Below are 15338 nucleotides of genomic sequence, written 5' to 3'. Positions count from 1 at the left end.
CTTCTCATAAGCAGCTTCCTGTTATCACCAAACCTCTGCTCCAGTTTGTAATGCTGTCAGAAATATCTCATTTTCTCCTATTCTCAGGGGATGGTTGCTAGCCACTTCTCTCTCTTTCCTCTTAGCCAAACTGCCAATACTGCCTCCACAGTTTGAGCTGTTGGCTCTTGAGGTACCTAAAGAATACAAAATAGGATTTATGTTTCTCACTGCTATGTAAACTTAAGCATTCAGGTCCATAAATCTAGAACACAGAAACACAGAATATAGAGAACAAAATGCATTTGTCTGAATAGACAAATTAGAAAGTGACTCATTATTTGTCATTAATGTTATGAAATAAAAGAAATAACTACCTTTTCGAAATCCACATTGCTAGGGTTTCTAGGTCACATACCTCCCCTAATCTGATGCTGAATGCAATGTCTTTAAATCCTGACCTTTTCAGGAGAAGCAGAATAAGGGGGTGAGGGTGAGAGGGCAGGAAACCTGGGTCCCAGACAAAGCTCCACTGTGAGAACAGAAGACTGTGGCCTGGGGAACAGCACTTACCTTCCCTGAGTACAATTTCCACCTCTACAAAACAGAGATGAAACTACATGTCCACTCCTTCACAGGGCTGTTTTGTTGCAAAAATGCACTGAAATATCATATGAAATTGTTTTGTAAACTATGAAGCCCTACAAAACATGTATTATAAATATGCAGTGACACTCCTGCCTAATCTTAGCAAGCATGAAAAGGGGTTTCAGGGCTTCTGATGATGACAAAGAGGAAGACAGCAGTCTGTGCCTCTAATCCCACACACCCAGTAACCCAACCTTCCAGATGAAATCTTCACTGGACTTTCAGGTTCAGGAGCTGTGTTTTAAAACAACAGTGAGAGATAATAAGCACTGATTTAAATAAAAGGCTTGAAAACTCCAGGAAGGCATTATCACCACTGTAACTGCCATCCTAATCAAACCTCTGAGGGATGGCTCAGGATGCTCAAGGGGAAAGTTAATTGCTAGACTTTCTGATCAAGTGTGAGACGGTGAAAATTTTACCTTAAAATCACTGAAAAAAAACCTGATATTCACAATACTTACATATTCTACTTTTTAATAAATTGAAAAAGAAAACTTAAAAAAACAACTAATACCTTAAAATCTAATATTCAGAACACTTCAGGTTTTCCTTTTCAGTTGTGCTTTTTTTCCTTCCTTCTTTCCCACTATTGCCATGCCAGTATCCCAGTCTGCCATCAACCCTGCCAAAGAGATGCATATATACAGAGAAAAGCCCTTTAAAGAAAGCAAAGTAACTATAAAGATCTCAAAATTCAACTAAAGAAACAGCTGCCCATTTCTTAAAATAAAAGATGTCTAATTATTGGTATTCATGTGGTCAGCCTACACCCTCAGAAGGGCACAGATCCACTCTTTCAGTCACAGCAGAAATCCTTTTAAGCCATTTGACATCCTGCACTGTGCAGTTTTAGACCTACATATATGTCTGGGTTAGAGGAAAAACACATGATCACAAACTCTATAAAGAAAAAAGATTACGGAAGACAAAGACAACAAAAATTTTAAAATAAATAAAAAGAATTTTAAAATATATATATATAATACGAGAAAGCCAGTGAGCTGACAAATGGCATGCTATTACATTAATAATGGAAACTATGAATATTCATTACACAATTGTCATAAATAGAAGGACGGAAAACCAGAGAGTGCAGATGGAGCAAAAACTCAGAGTGCTAAAAAAAAAAAAAGAAAGAAAAAAAAAAGAAAGAAAACACATGCAGTCTCAGACAATATTTTTTAAGTAGGATCCCTGGGTAGAAACTTTGATCTGAGATAAGATGGGACAGTAAAGAAAGAATTTCCTTATACAAGGTAAATAAACAGTATAAACTACCCAGAATGACAGGAAGAGCTTTCAGTAAAAACACAGTCAGGGTAGTCTTCGCTTAGGATGTTTTGGAAAAAGGATAATCTAGCTCCCAAATCACAAATAAGGTTAGTAGATATTGCTTCACCCTTCCACACTCCCACTACCCACTTAGAGAAGGGACCACCCCAGATAAAAATCCAATGCACTAATGTGCAATCTCAAATGCTTTTAATTTTTATATATCTTGGGAATGAAGAAGAAAACCAAAAATATGAATAGGATTAACCCCAAAACATGTGCTCAGGGATCACAACTTTTATGCCCAATTGCATGCTGAGGACTTCAGGGAAAGATCACCGCGTTAGATTGACAGTTTTTCTATTAATAAAAGTTTCAAGAAAAGTACAGAAAACTCATAAGCTCAAGATGATAATGCATACATTTACTAAGCAAAAACATTACCACACAGACAGTCATTTATTTTTTAAAATGTGCACAGAATATTCCAAATTGTAATTTCCAAACAAACAACAGGGATAAAAAGATACAGGCACTAAATTATTGACAACACTCAACATCTGACCGGTACTTTTTAATTAGCTAAGAAAGACTCCAACTCCTTAAGGCAAATGCCACAGGATTAATAGTAAATACCTGCTCTAAGCAGGAAAACCCATTTGCTTGCAGCACTTCCATTGTACTTCGTTTCTCAATTAGTCCCACAGCCTAAGGCTACCCTAATACACTTTTAGCATTAATTTGCAACTTAAAAGTTACACAATTCAAGTAAATGTAACCCAATCATCATCAAATGCAAGCAACTTTCAATGTTCCCTTTCAAAGGCCAACAATCCAGCAGGTCTCTCCAGCTGCTACTTAAACTGGCGTGAGGACCGTGTCTGGGTCACCACCACTTCTGGAGCTTCACTAGCCCTGTGACCCTGTGCTAGTTGCTTAACTTCTCTAAACTTCCGTTTCCCCATCTGTAAAAATAGAAATAATAGTGCCAACATTACTGGGAAAATTAAATAAGGTCCATACAGAAAAAACATTTAAGATAAATCCCATCCCCATGAATAAACAGTTGGTGAATTCCTGTGGCGAAGGAAGGAAGGAAGGAAGGAAGGAAGGAAGGAAGGAAGGAAGGAAGGAAGGACTGAATTATGGGAACAAATTCACCTAAAAGACTCCAAAAGTATTGTCTGTTTATTCTCTCAAGCAACTTTTATTCAGCACCTACTAGGTGCAAAGGACTGTTCTGAAAGAATGAGATTCAGAGAGAGGTAGAAATGCTGTCTCTGCCCTCAGGAACCTTACACAGTCTTGCAGGGGGAAGAGAGTATTTTAAGGATGTGAACATCTGCTCAAACAACAGGTCCCAAGACTGTGATGTCTACGATGGAGAAAATGCCCCAGTTACTCAACACATGAACACAAGACACATGGAGTAGAGACAAAGGGGCTTCCCCTGCCAGACAATAAACATGAGCCAGTACAAATGCAGGCAAACAAGAAAGGGAACCAAGAAGAATCAGAAGAACCTCTGGCGAGGCACCAACCCAAAAACGAGGAGGTACAGGGAGATTCTCCCTCCCTCTATATCTGGGGTAATCATCATAGACCTCTGGAAATCCTGTGACCAGATGCACACTGTAGATGTGACATATGTGAACGCTGTTTCCTTCTAAAACATGAGTTAGTAGTGCTCACATATGCAGAGCTCCTGACTGTCTTGTGGGATGCAAACTCCCATCCACCAAAAACCACCTGGCATACAAACCCCACCAGTGGACATTCCTTTTCTGCCAGATCCAGTAACACGTGGTCATAGCAAGGCCACTGTGATGGGCAGAAGTGGGGCAACAAAAGGAGGAAGCCTAAATTTGGACTTTACAGACTCAGTTTCCCCCTCTTTAAAATGTGGAGGTTCCTAAAATTAGACTGCTGGTGTTCCCATCATAAAGCCAGGAGTCTCCATGTGCCCCTCAGCTTGTGCCCACAGATGTGAGGACTCATGTGGAGGATGGCCCAAATGTCACGTGCAGCACCACGCTGCATGTGCCAATGCTTTGAGGGGCACAGCCCAGCTCTATGAAACGGTGGTGCCTGCTCCGTGCCAAGACCCTTTACAGGAATTACATGCATTATTTCATTAATTTTTACAACTTTGCCAGGTGGAGAGGGTTACCTCTGTTGTACAGATAAGGAAAAGGAGACTACTAGGCGGCCTCACACAGATTATAAATAGGGATACGGGGACAAGCTGGAAGATGGGTGAAGGAGATTCCAGCGCTCTTGCACTTTCCACTCACACCCAGATTCTGAGGTTGTTCAGGTGGAGAAGCATCACTCACCGCCGTCTGGAGAGCACAGAGTTTCAGCTAGAGACAGCACTGTCACTGCCCCTGACATGCCAGTGCCAATCAATCGATCCACCAAAAATAAAAGAAATCTCAAAGAAAAATACCCAGCCCAGTCAACTGAGTTAATAATTAGATAATTAATTTGATAAGTTAATAATTTGTTGAGTTAATAATTCCTGTGGCTTGTCTGTGCCTTGCTGATCCTTGAAGTGGTAGATGTCCCACTGAAAGCTCATAAATATTTCTCAGGTTGCCAACTAGACAAAAATACTATACATTGATACATCATCTTGTAGGACATGTATTACAGAAACATTTAATATACATACTTGTAACAGCAAGGGGATGTCAACTAGATCATGAATAAAGAGTCATATCTCTCTGTATTTGTTTTTGTTGTTGTTGTTTCGAGAGTCTTGCTCTGTCACCCAGGCTGGAGTACAGGGTCACAATCTCGGCTCACTACAACCTCTGCCTCCTGGGTTCAAGCGATTCTCCTGCCTCAGCCTCCCAAGTAGCTGGGACTACGGGCTTGGGCCACCACACCAGCTAACTTTTGTATTTTTTAGTAGAGACAGGGTTTTGCCATGTTGGCCAGGCTGATTTCAAACTCCTGGCCTCAAGCAATGCGCCCACCTCGTCCTCCCAAAATGCTGGGATTACAGGTGTGAGCCACCGCACCCAGTTCTTTTTTTCCTTCAGTATCAATTTTTACATTCCCCAAAACAGCCTTCAAATAATTAAACATAACGGTCAGTTCTCTCACACAGCAAGCTTTAAAAAACCAACAGAAATTACGATACAATGTACCTGAAGACCTTGGTTATTAAATATTTATAGAAGTTAAAATAATCAGTATTTTATGTTCATTAAAATTTTTAATAGTGAAAAAATACTCATCTGAGGCCTAAAGAAAAATAACAGCTTTCATCTAGAAAGTTGCAGGTATCACGAGACAAAAAACTGTAAATATCATTTTATGGAATACTGGAAAGAGATTTTCAAATATAATCTTTGAGTTTTCAGGCTGTATCTTTTATTTAAATGTCCAGTTTCCTTAAACCCCTGCATATGTGTCAATTGTGTTATTTGAAATGGGCTTAAAAGCACTAGAGATGTTAAATATCATTCAATCAATATTGTGCACTAGACACAGAAAAACAGGGAAAAATTGCCTTAGCTTCATTTCTTTCCCTTCCTTTACCCTCAAGATAAACGTAATATTGAAGTGACAGAAACAGATGTTACAACTGGGATCCACGCATCACACTCATCACCACCAGTCTGAGAAGTGAAATACCCAATGGAGGTGGAAACTAGTTAGAGGCTCTCAAATGTATGTTAAACGCTTCCCAAACAAACAGTGGGAAGGGCTGGCAAATACATTCATTTTAAAAGTAAATATTAACTTAATGAGCTTGGTGACCGGAAAACTGATTCTGCTCTCTTGAGATTTTTACTTCCCTGCTCCTTCTCATCAAAAAGCAAAAGAAAAAGACACAATAAGGCACAAATTCTCCTACTTCTGAGTCCAAATGGTATCAGAAAAGAATCTAAAATCACTCTTTCTGTATGTGTCCTCAAATCTTTCCAACTCAACTGATGGTAAAAAGGAAAGATAACGTACATCAAACAATGTAAATACTTGCAGAACTAGTCCATTAAATGCAGTGGGGAGCATCAGAAAAGCCAAGTCTTTTTTTAGGAGCCATAATTCTGTGCTCTAATAGCAGAAGACAGCCAATCATTATAAAACATCTCTAACTCCTGCCTGAGACTTCCCCCTTCATCTTCCCTTGCCTGCACCAGTTGCACATCAGAAAAGTATTATGTCTGGTACAAAGATGGCAAAAGCAACCAAAAGTTCATTCACTGGACCCAGCACCTGGGTCATGAAAGGCTTGAGGGCAAGGTGGAGCCCAGTGGCTGGCAACTAAACCACCAAAAGCAAGGTGTTTTCAGAAAGAACAAAGAAAAAGGAAAGAAGAAAATGCAATGATATTGGAAGCATAGAAGAAAATCCAGTGAATTGGAAGCATTTTATGTTTACGTAAAGGAAAAGGAGAGAAAGAGAGAGAAAAAATTGGTCTATCCCTTTTCTTAGCACTCACTCTACCAATAAAAAAGAATCCAAAGTATTGAATGTTTCTCCCTATACCCACCTAAAGTCTTCATCTTTCTAAGATGTAAATATTAAAAACCTGTCTGTTTCTTCTATATTTTTAATCTTCACAAAGATTTTAGCTGTCATAATATGAAATAAAAATGAAGCCAGAGTGGCTTCACACACACAAGCTAATAATCCAAGTGTATATATTCAGGATTCGAAGAAAATGAATGAATTTATTATTTGACATTTTCTGTTCAATACTAACCATTTGCCTTGTTCAGTGAAGGCAATTTACGCCCATTGAAAGATGTTCTGACACTTTTTTCGGAACATGCTAGTTAAAACACAGCAGTTTTCTCATCATGCCTTCCAGCTCAAACCAGTCTGTATATCACAAGGTGGTCCATGGTACCTCAACCAATAGTTAACCTTTCATAATCTTCATTGACTACAGAGCCCTCATGTCTAGCAGGAAATTTTTACTAAACAAATTACTACCCGAAGGATCAAGTTTACATCTCACCAAACAATCCACCCACTCCCCACCTAAATCCAGATAAAAATGGCAATACAAGCTTAGTTTTAACGTAACCTTGAAACTGAAATCTAAAACCTAAAGAGTAATTTAGCAAAGAAACTCCCTTGATTTCACAACGACTAATCAACCATGTTCTCTTCAGCAACATGATTTAGTAACATAATGATTTAATCTCCCTGGGTCTCAGTTTCCTCTCTGTAAAATGTGTGTAACTCAGTTCAAAAATGACATAGATCTATGGCAGGAATCTTTAAGGTTCACTTTTAGGCCTTTTTTAGGCCTAATTCTAGCAGTAATTCATCTGCTAGAATTACTACCAAAATCAGTTGTTTCTTTGTAAGAACTTTGTTTTCCCAACTATATGCTGCACCTGTAGTAGTAGTACCTAGATGTTATTTCTCCCTTTCTCCCTTCTCCTGAGAGGCAGCCTAGTTTGGATGCAGAGAGACTAGGTTAGAATACTAGATTAAACCACCACCTTCTAGCTAAGGGACTCTGAGCAAGTCACAATTTCAATAAACCCCAATCTCCCCATTATCCATTTGTTGTATTTCCTTTTTTTCAGATGTTTTCCCCCATGGAGAGGATACTTATAATCTTACAAAACCGAGATCATACTCTACATACAATGGCTGTTTCACTGTAAAATAGTAATTTTTATTTTATACATGTTCTGCCATGAACATAATTACTTTTCTTAATAGCAAATATTAAAATTATTCAATGAAACACATGTAATTGTGATAAGAGGTAAGGTTTTGAAGCTGAAAAAAAAGTCCACCATTGAGTTTAATATGCCTAACTATCTTGCCTGAAAAAAAAATAATCAAAATGGAGGAAAATGTGTGTATATATACACAGGCACACATATATATATATATGATGATGATGATATAATAAGGTAACTAAAGGGAATGCTGCAGATCATCAAAGTGCATCATCCAAAACTGTGGTCATCCAATTAATGTCACTTTTATGGGTTTTAACCTTTTTTATCTTCTAATAACTATATAGAAATTAGTGCAATGTACACTGTACAATTTGCATTGTATCTTGCAAGTACACATTTATTTTTTTCCTTTCATGACTAAAACACCTTTTTTGTTGCACATGTAACACATCATTTAGATAAAGTAATGCAAACCTCTTGGGGAAAGTTTTGAACTCAATTAGGGCATCTGGGGACAAGCCATATGTTACCAAGCCTTTTGCACACCTGAACCCCAATATGTAATGACCCAAGGATGCTCATTTGTAAGATTAAATAGTCTGCCTTTTAAGAGAAGAGAATCAGGCACTGCAGGACATTCTCCATCATATTCACTTGAAGACAATACAAAGAGAGCTATATAGCTGAAGATTTAAAATAAACGAGCACCTATAACACAAAAGAATTTGTAATTCATGCCCTGAATAACTGTAACTAACATCTCTCTTCTTTACCTATATTTTTTAATAAAAAATGTTTTCATTAAAATCAAAAGTAACCATAAGTTATTCTCACTCATTTTTCTCTGTTATAAAATAATGCTTACTTATCCATTTCTTTGTTAGAAATTTCTGTATCACTGTTTTAGTTTTTCTTTTGGCTAAAATTTCTGGATTATGAATTTGATATTAATAAATACACAATTTTAGGACTAAGAAGACTATATTTTCTGAATCAAAAATCAGAAAGCATTATCTAAAACCAAGAGCTGTTCCAAAAAAAATTAAGGTTGCATACGATTGTACCAATATCCATCTTCAACTCCTAATAATTCAGCAACAGATATTTTAAAAGAAAGGCTCTCAAACTCTGAACTCACTTGAGGGATATGACACAACCCCAATAACAACCCTTCCTAACTACAGCAGCAAAATTTTCAAGGTGCGTGAATATTTTGATAGGGGAAGTGAAGAGACCTGCACCAAAATCTTTACAGAGCACTTTGAAAACTCTCACCCTCCACCTCTACCACAGCCCATCACTGCTTTATAGAACTGGTGCAATCTCCTTTTTTGAAAATCCGTTAAAATAGAAAAACTAATACTCCAAGACAACTAAGTTATCCAAGAGATATGTCACAGGTTATAATTTCATATTTGGCACATTCCCATGGGCAAATCTGGAATAAGCCAAATTCCTGGTACTCTAACTGCAACTCAGCCCCCTTCTTTCCCACTCAAAAAAAATATCAAAACATAATTGAAAGACTGACTTCAATATACTCATTTTTTAAAGAAAAGTATTCACACACTTCAATATTTCAGCTGATCAGAACACAGAGTTATAACGTGTTCGAGATCTGCTAGACTAGAATAGTTCCCAAACTCTGAAAAACATCATAGTTTTATTCTAAATACCACACTTTATAGACATCTTACATGAGGGTAGTCAGAGACTGAGAAAACACAAAAGAGCACACAGAATTGTAGAATCCAGGACTCCCTGGGTTCTCTAAGCAATTCCAAATGTCTTTTAAAGTGTAACTTGCAAGATTGGAGAAAGATATTCTTAATCAGTGAAAGGTCGAATAAGTACTTGCCTGATGCATTTTCATCTAGGTATAAAAGTGCATATTGAAAACTTTTTTTCTATCGTATTATAACTACATGGGTCATAAAAACCTTAAAATTTTTTTTCAACACATTCCTTACTCATACACATAAGATTCATCATTATCATAGAATTTAGAGTAGCTATTGAAAAACAGGAAAACTATTAATTTCATTATTAAAAAATTAATCATATAATGTTGCACTATAAGACATGCCATACTTGCAGATGATTTCAGAATCTTATAATTTTTTGCTAATACCTGGCTTTTTCCTAAAACCACTGTAAAATAATTTTCCATATCCCCAGCCTAAGTTTAGGATGCTCATGGAACACCCAGGTCACAATAAACTTACCAAGGCAAAATAAATAAATTAATTAATTAATTTTAAGAAAATTCCCAGGCTCATATGCCTAAAAGAAACAACAGTTCATTTCAAAAGAGTTAATAAAATAAAACTAAAAGACAGCCAGGTACGGTGGCTCATGTCTGTAATTCTAGCATTTTGAGAGGCTGAAACTGGTGGACTGCTTGAGCCCAGGAGTTCAAGACCAGTCTGGGCAATACAATGAGATGCCATCTTTTTTATTATTTTTTTTAATTAATTTTAAAAAGAAATTTAAGAAAACTAAAAGTTACTAAGAAAGAAGGAAAACTTAAAAAATAAATAGTAAGTTGGAAAAATAACCAGAACTTTACACACTGAAAATAAAATAGATTCAGAAGGGAAAGTGAACATTACTTCAATTATTCCCTTAAAATGATGAAAGAGCTCCTTTAAGACGCTGATGAGACCTAAAGAAATTAAGCTTGCAAAACTGAAAGCAAACTGCTGGTTCCAATATCTTGTAATTATGCCTTTTATAAGTTTTATGACAAGAATAATAAGAGTTAAGAGTGTTTGGAACTAGGCCGGGGACGGTGGCTTATGCCTGTAATCCCAGCACTTTGGGAGGCCAAGGCGGGTGGATCACTTGAGGTCAGGAGTTTGAGACCAGCCTGACCAACACAGTGAAACCCTGTCTCTACTAAAAATACAAAATTAGCCAGGCAGGTGGCGCATGCCTGTAATCCCACCTACTTGGGAGGCTGAGGCAGGAGAATCACTTGAACCCAGGAAGCAGAGGTTGCAGTGACCCAAGATCGCACCATTGCACTCCAGCCTAGGCAACAAGAGCGAAACTCCATCTCAAAAAAAAAAAAAAAAAAAAGTGTTTGGGACTATAAAAAATAGTCTCAAACACTCAGGACTGGAATCTATGGTCCAGTCCTGAGAAAACTCTGACCCACCTTGGCTTCACTGATTTCAATGATTGCTATGGTTCCTAATAGGAGAAGCCATCCCAATCACAACCCAGCAATATAAAAATTTCTAAATTGATGACTCAAATTCCAGTCAGAAGGAAAATAGGCATAGTGTACTGCAGCTGAGCCCATTTTGCACTTGTTGAAGAAAATAGAGTAGTTAGGCTGTACAGAAAGACTTCCTACGTCAAAGGTCAGCGTCTTTTTTTTATTTTTTATTTTATTTTTGAGACAGAGTCTCGCTCTGTCACCCAGGCTGGTGTGCAGTGGCGCGATCTCAGCTCACTGCAAACTCTGACTCCCAGGTTCAAGCAATTCTCCTGCCTTGGCCTCCCAAGTAGCTGGGATTATGGGCACCTGCCACCACGCCTGGCTAATTTTTGTATTTTTAGTAGACACAGGGTTTCACTACGTTGGCCAGGCTGGTCTCAAACTCCTGACCTCAAGTGATCCCTCCCAAGGTGCTGGGATTGCCACCAGGCCCGGCCCAAAGGTCAGCTTTCAACAAATGAATTCAAACATGCAAATCAGAGCACTGCCCAGGAGGGAACACTAACCACCCTTACAGCAGAGACTTCCTACAGGCTATACAGCCTGCCACCAGGATGCAGGGTGCTCACAACAGAAAGAGGACACTACTCATGTTTTCCATTTCTGTAATATTCTGCCTTTTGAGAATTACAAATTGAAAGTGACTAATTCTCCCAAATGTCATACATCTTGCACTTTGTGACATGTACTTCCTCTCTGAATCTTTACAGCACTACGCAGACATTTGAGCCACTGTCTGGGACTAGACCTAATTACGATAATTATGTCTACCATAATTAGGGAGATGGTAAATATGATCAAATATTTATAAAAAGGAAAAACTGAAGCACAGAAAGTTTTAAGCATCAGAAAATTAAAACTAAATTTCCAATGAGAGAATTAAGGAGGTAGTGATGTTCTTTTTCAGCTATCTTAAATGCTGAATTTGAAATATGATGACTTCCTGGATTACTGGCATAATTAAAGAACAGTCTAACTTTTAGACCTCTTGCATGGAAGGTTCATAGCATCTAGGACTGGCAGATATGACCATAGTGAAAATAAAACAGTACAGAAAGTAATATAAAATCTTTTTTTTTTTTTTTTTTTTTTTGAGACAGAGTCTCGCTCTGTCACCCGGGCTGGAGTGCAGTGGCACAATCTCGGCTCACTGCAACCTCCGCCTCCCGGGTTCAGGCGATTTTCCTGCCTCAGCCTCCTGAGTAGCTGGGATTACAGGTACCCACCACCACACCCAGCTAATTTTTATATTTTTGGTAGAGACAGGGTTTCACCACGTTGGCCAGGCTGGTCTCGAACTCCTGACCTCAAGTGATCCACCTGCCTCGACCTCCCATAGTGTTGGGATTACAGGCATGAGCCACCGTGCCTGGCCTATAAAATCTTACTATAAGAGAGAGTGAGATTGAATCTCTACCCAGGCCCAGCCCTGTAAGATGCTGAGAGATGGTCAACCCATAAATGCCTGTGAGGCTGAACTAGATCAAGAGTCAGGCTGAGACCATATCCAGCCTGACATAAAACAAACGTCATTTGATGCATGAATCTTTGAACAGGGGAGTACTATGACAAGAAAGATGTTTTGGGAAGGCTGAGTGGAGGAATAAGATGGAGCAGTGATACCAATGAAGAGTTTATTGAACTAAAATAGGTAAAAGTGAAAAGGTTCTGAACTGAGGTGGCAGCAGCTGCAATGATAATGAAGTCACGAAAATAAAAGATAACTGTTTGAAGCCGGGTGTGCTGGCTCACCCCTGTAATCCCAGCACTTTGGGAGGCCAAGACGGGTGGATCACCTAAGGTCTGGAGTTCGAGACCAACCTAGCCAACCTGGTGAAACCCCGTCTCTACTAAAAATACAAAAATTAGCTGGGTGTGGTGGTGGGCGTCTGTAATCCCAGCTACCTGGGAGGCTGAGGCAGGAGAATCACTTGAACCCTGGAGGTGGAGGTTGCAGTGAGCCGAGATTGCACCACTGCACTCCAGCCTGGGTGACAGAGTGAGACTCCATCTCAAAAAAAATAAAATATAAAAAAAACACAAAGATAACTGTTTGATAAGAGTCAAAAGGTACGAAAGAGATAGATCGTGAAAGGCCTTGAAAGATAAGCTAGGAGTATGGAGTTAAACCTGCACCTTTTAAAGCAGTAAGCAGGGGATCGGCAAATTTGTATTTCAGACCCATCATTCTGTTGGAGCAGGAGGCAAGTGGTAGGCAGGGAAGTCAGTTATACAACTACTCCAAGTCCAGGAAGAGATGACAAAGCTGAGTGTGCACATCAGCTGTGAGAATGGATATGACAGCAAGGAACAAAAACCAAGCCAACACCTGGATGCGGGGTTGGAGAAAAGGTTAGGATAGCATCAGGTTTTTAGCTTGGAAAATCATGTGGCTGGTACAGCCAATAGCAGAGAGAGGAACAAGAGAAGATGCATGCTTGGGGAAATACAAGAATGAATGATATGTGCTGAGATCAAGGTGACTGTGAGACACAGCGGCAGAAACTTCTAGTGGGCAGTTGGACATCTGGATGTGGAGGTTAGAATAGAAAGCTGAGTCAGCCACACTGACGACAAGTGTACACCAACCACTCAACCAGAGCATGAAAACTGATCATAGAGGACAGAAGGCTGAAGTTATGGAAGAGATGGGGAAGACTTAAGCATGTTCAGAGCCTATGGTGAAAGTATCTAGAAAAAGGAGAGGGCAGAAAACATAGAAAAGAAAGGAAAGAATCAATTATGTAAGCTTCTGGAGTAGAAAAGAGGGAAAGGAATTGAGAAGACTGGAGGAGGAACTGGCCTGGAACAAAACAAAGGACAAAACCCCCTCTGAGATCAATGGGAAAAAAGGAGGTAAGACTGGAGCAAATGAGGGTACATGAATGGGCAGGATGTTGACAGGGAGTGGACACCTAACGGTATTAAGGGCTCTAAGAAGTTGGAGGGTATTACAGGTTGAATTGTGTCCACCAAAAATTCATATATCGAAGTCTTAATCCCCAGTACCTCCAAAAGTGATCTTATTTTGAAAAGGGGGTCGTACGGATGTAATTAAATTAAGAGGTCATACTGAAGTAGGGTGAGCCCCTAATCTAATATGACTTGTATCCTTGTAAAAAGGGGAAATTTAGATAGACAGCCATGCATTAAGGGAAAACAATGTAAAAAGACACAGGGAGAAGGTAGTCATCTAGAGCTAAGGGGAGAGGCCTGGAATGGAGCCTTCTCTAACAGTCCTCTGAAAGAACCAACTCTGCTACTGTTTGTCAGACTTCTGGTCTCCAGAACTGTGAGACAATAAAAATTCTGTTATTTAAGTCACCCAGTTTGTGGTACTTTGCTAGGGCAGCCCCAGGAAACTAACAGAGAGAAAGCCTTCTATTAAAAGAAGAAAGGGTGGAGGAGGGTTGCAAGAAGGCTTAGGGGGAGTGAAAAGAGTTCAGCAGGAAACAGGCCAGCGGCACAAGGACACAAATGCAAGATGGTCCACAGTTGCCTGACGTTCCAGCTAAGGATGGAAATGATAAATTTATTTATAGAGTGATTTCCTCAAGCAGCTCTTGGCAGCCACTAGGTAAGATAGGAAAAGATGCCAGGTCAAAATCAAGGGCTGGCAGCGTACATTACAAATGAAGTACAAAGGGGTAAGGCCATTGAGGATACCAGCAAGAGAGTGATGTTCCCTGAGTGAACAGGGAAGGAACTAATGGGGGAGAATGGGTTATGGACTATGAGAATGGGATGGGACAGGCAGAGAAGGGATCATCTAGAAACTGGAAGCCAGCAAAGAAAAGATACAGGGAATACAGCAGCAGTGAGAAAGCTAAACAGGAAAGATTGTTAGTGGGATTTAATATTTTAAATCTAGGACAGTCCCAGTAAGACGCAGTTCCTGCAGAAACCAAATAAGGGTAAAGCAGGTATGAGACGAGAAAGTCAGGGATGCTAGAATGTTGTAGGACAGCATATACATCATCCATATGGACACTGAGACAGCCCCTAATGGTGATAGTTAGGGTAGAGAAAAGACTGAACCAGCTTCCACCATGCTCAATAAATGGAAAAGAATGACCAGAAATATCCACAAATCATATTTGTATCTAACCACTTGTATTAGCCCATTTTCACATTGCTAGAAAGAAATACCTGAGACCAGGTAATTTATAAAGAAAGGAGGCTGAATTGGCTCACGGATATGCAGGATGTACAGGAATCCTAGTGACTTCTGCTTCCAAGGAGGCCTCAGGAAGCTTCCAATCCTGGCAGTAGGCAAAGGGAGAGCCAGCTTCTTACATGGCAGAAGCTAAGAGCAAGACAGCGAAGGGGGAGGTGCTACACACTTTTAAACAACCAGCTCTCACAAGAATTCCCTCACTATCACCAGAGCAGCACCAAGGGGATGGTTCTAAATCATTCAAGAAGGATCCACCACCACAATCCAATCACCTCCCACCAGGCCCCCCTTCCAACACGAGATTCGGCAGGGACACGATCCAAACCATATCATCCCTAGATTCTGGTTCTCATAAAAATCACTGCATGGC

General features: G+C 39.5%; 1 protein-coding gene across 4 annotated transcripts in view; it reads right to left on the bottom strand.

The window, feature by feature from the left end:
- Nucleotides 1–15338, bottom strand: part of CDK14 (cyclin dependent kinase 14) — a 639321-nt gene that overhangs the window by 578769 nt on the left and 45214 nt on the right. The window lies entirely within an intron of this gene.

The sequence above is a fragment of the Pan paniscus genome, chromosome 6, assembly GCF_029289425.2.
Source record: "Pan paniscus chromosome 6, NHGRI_mPanPan1-v2.0_pri, whole genome shotgun sequence".
Taxonomy (NCBI): domain Eukaryota; kingdom Metazoa; phylum Chordata; class Mammalia; order Primates; family Hominidae; genus Pan; species Pan paniscus.
Note: the sequence above shows the minus strand (reverse complement) of the source record. Positions and strands in the feature narration are given on the sequence as shown.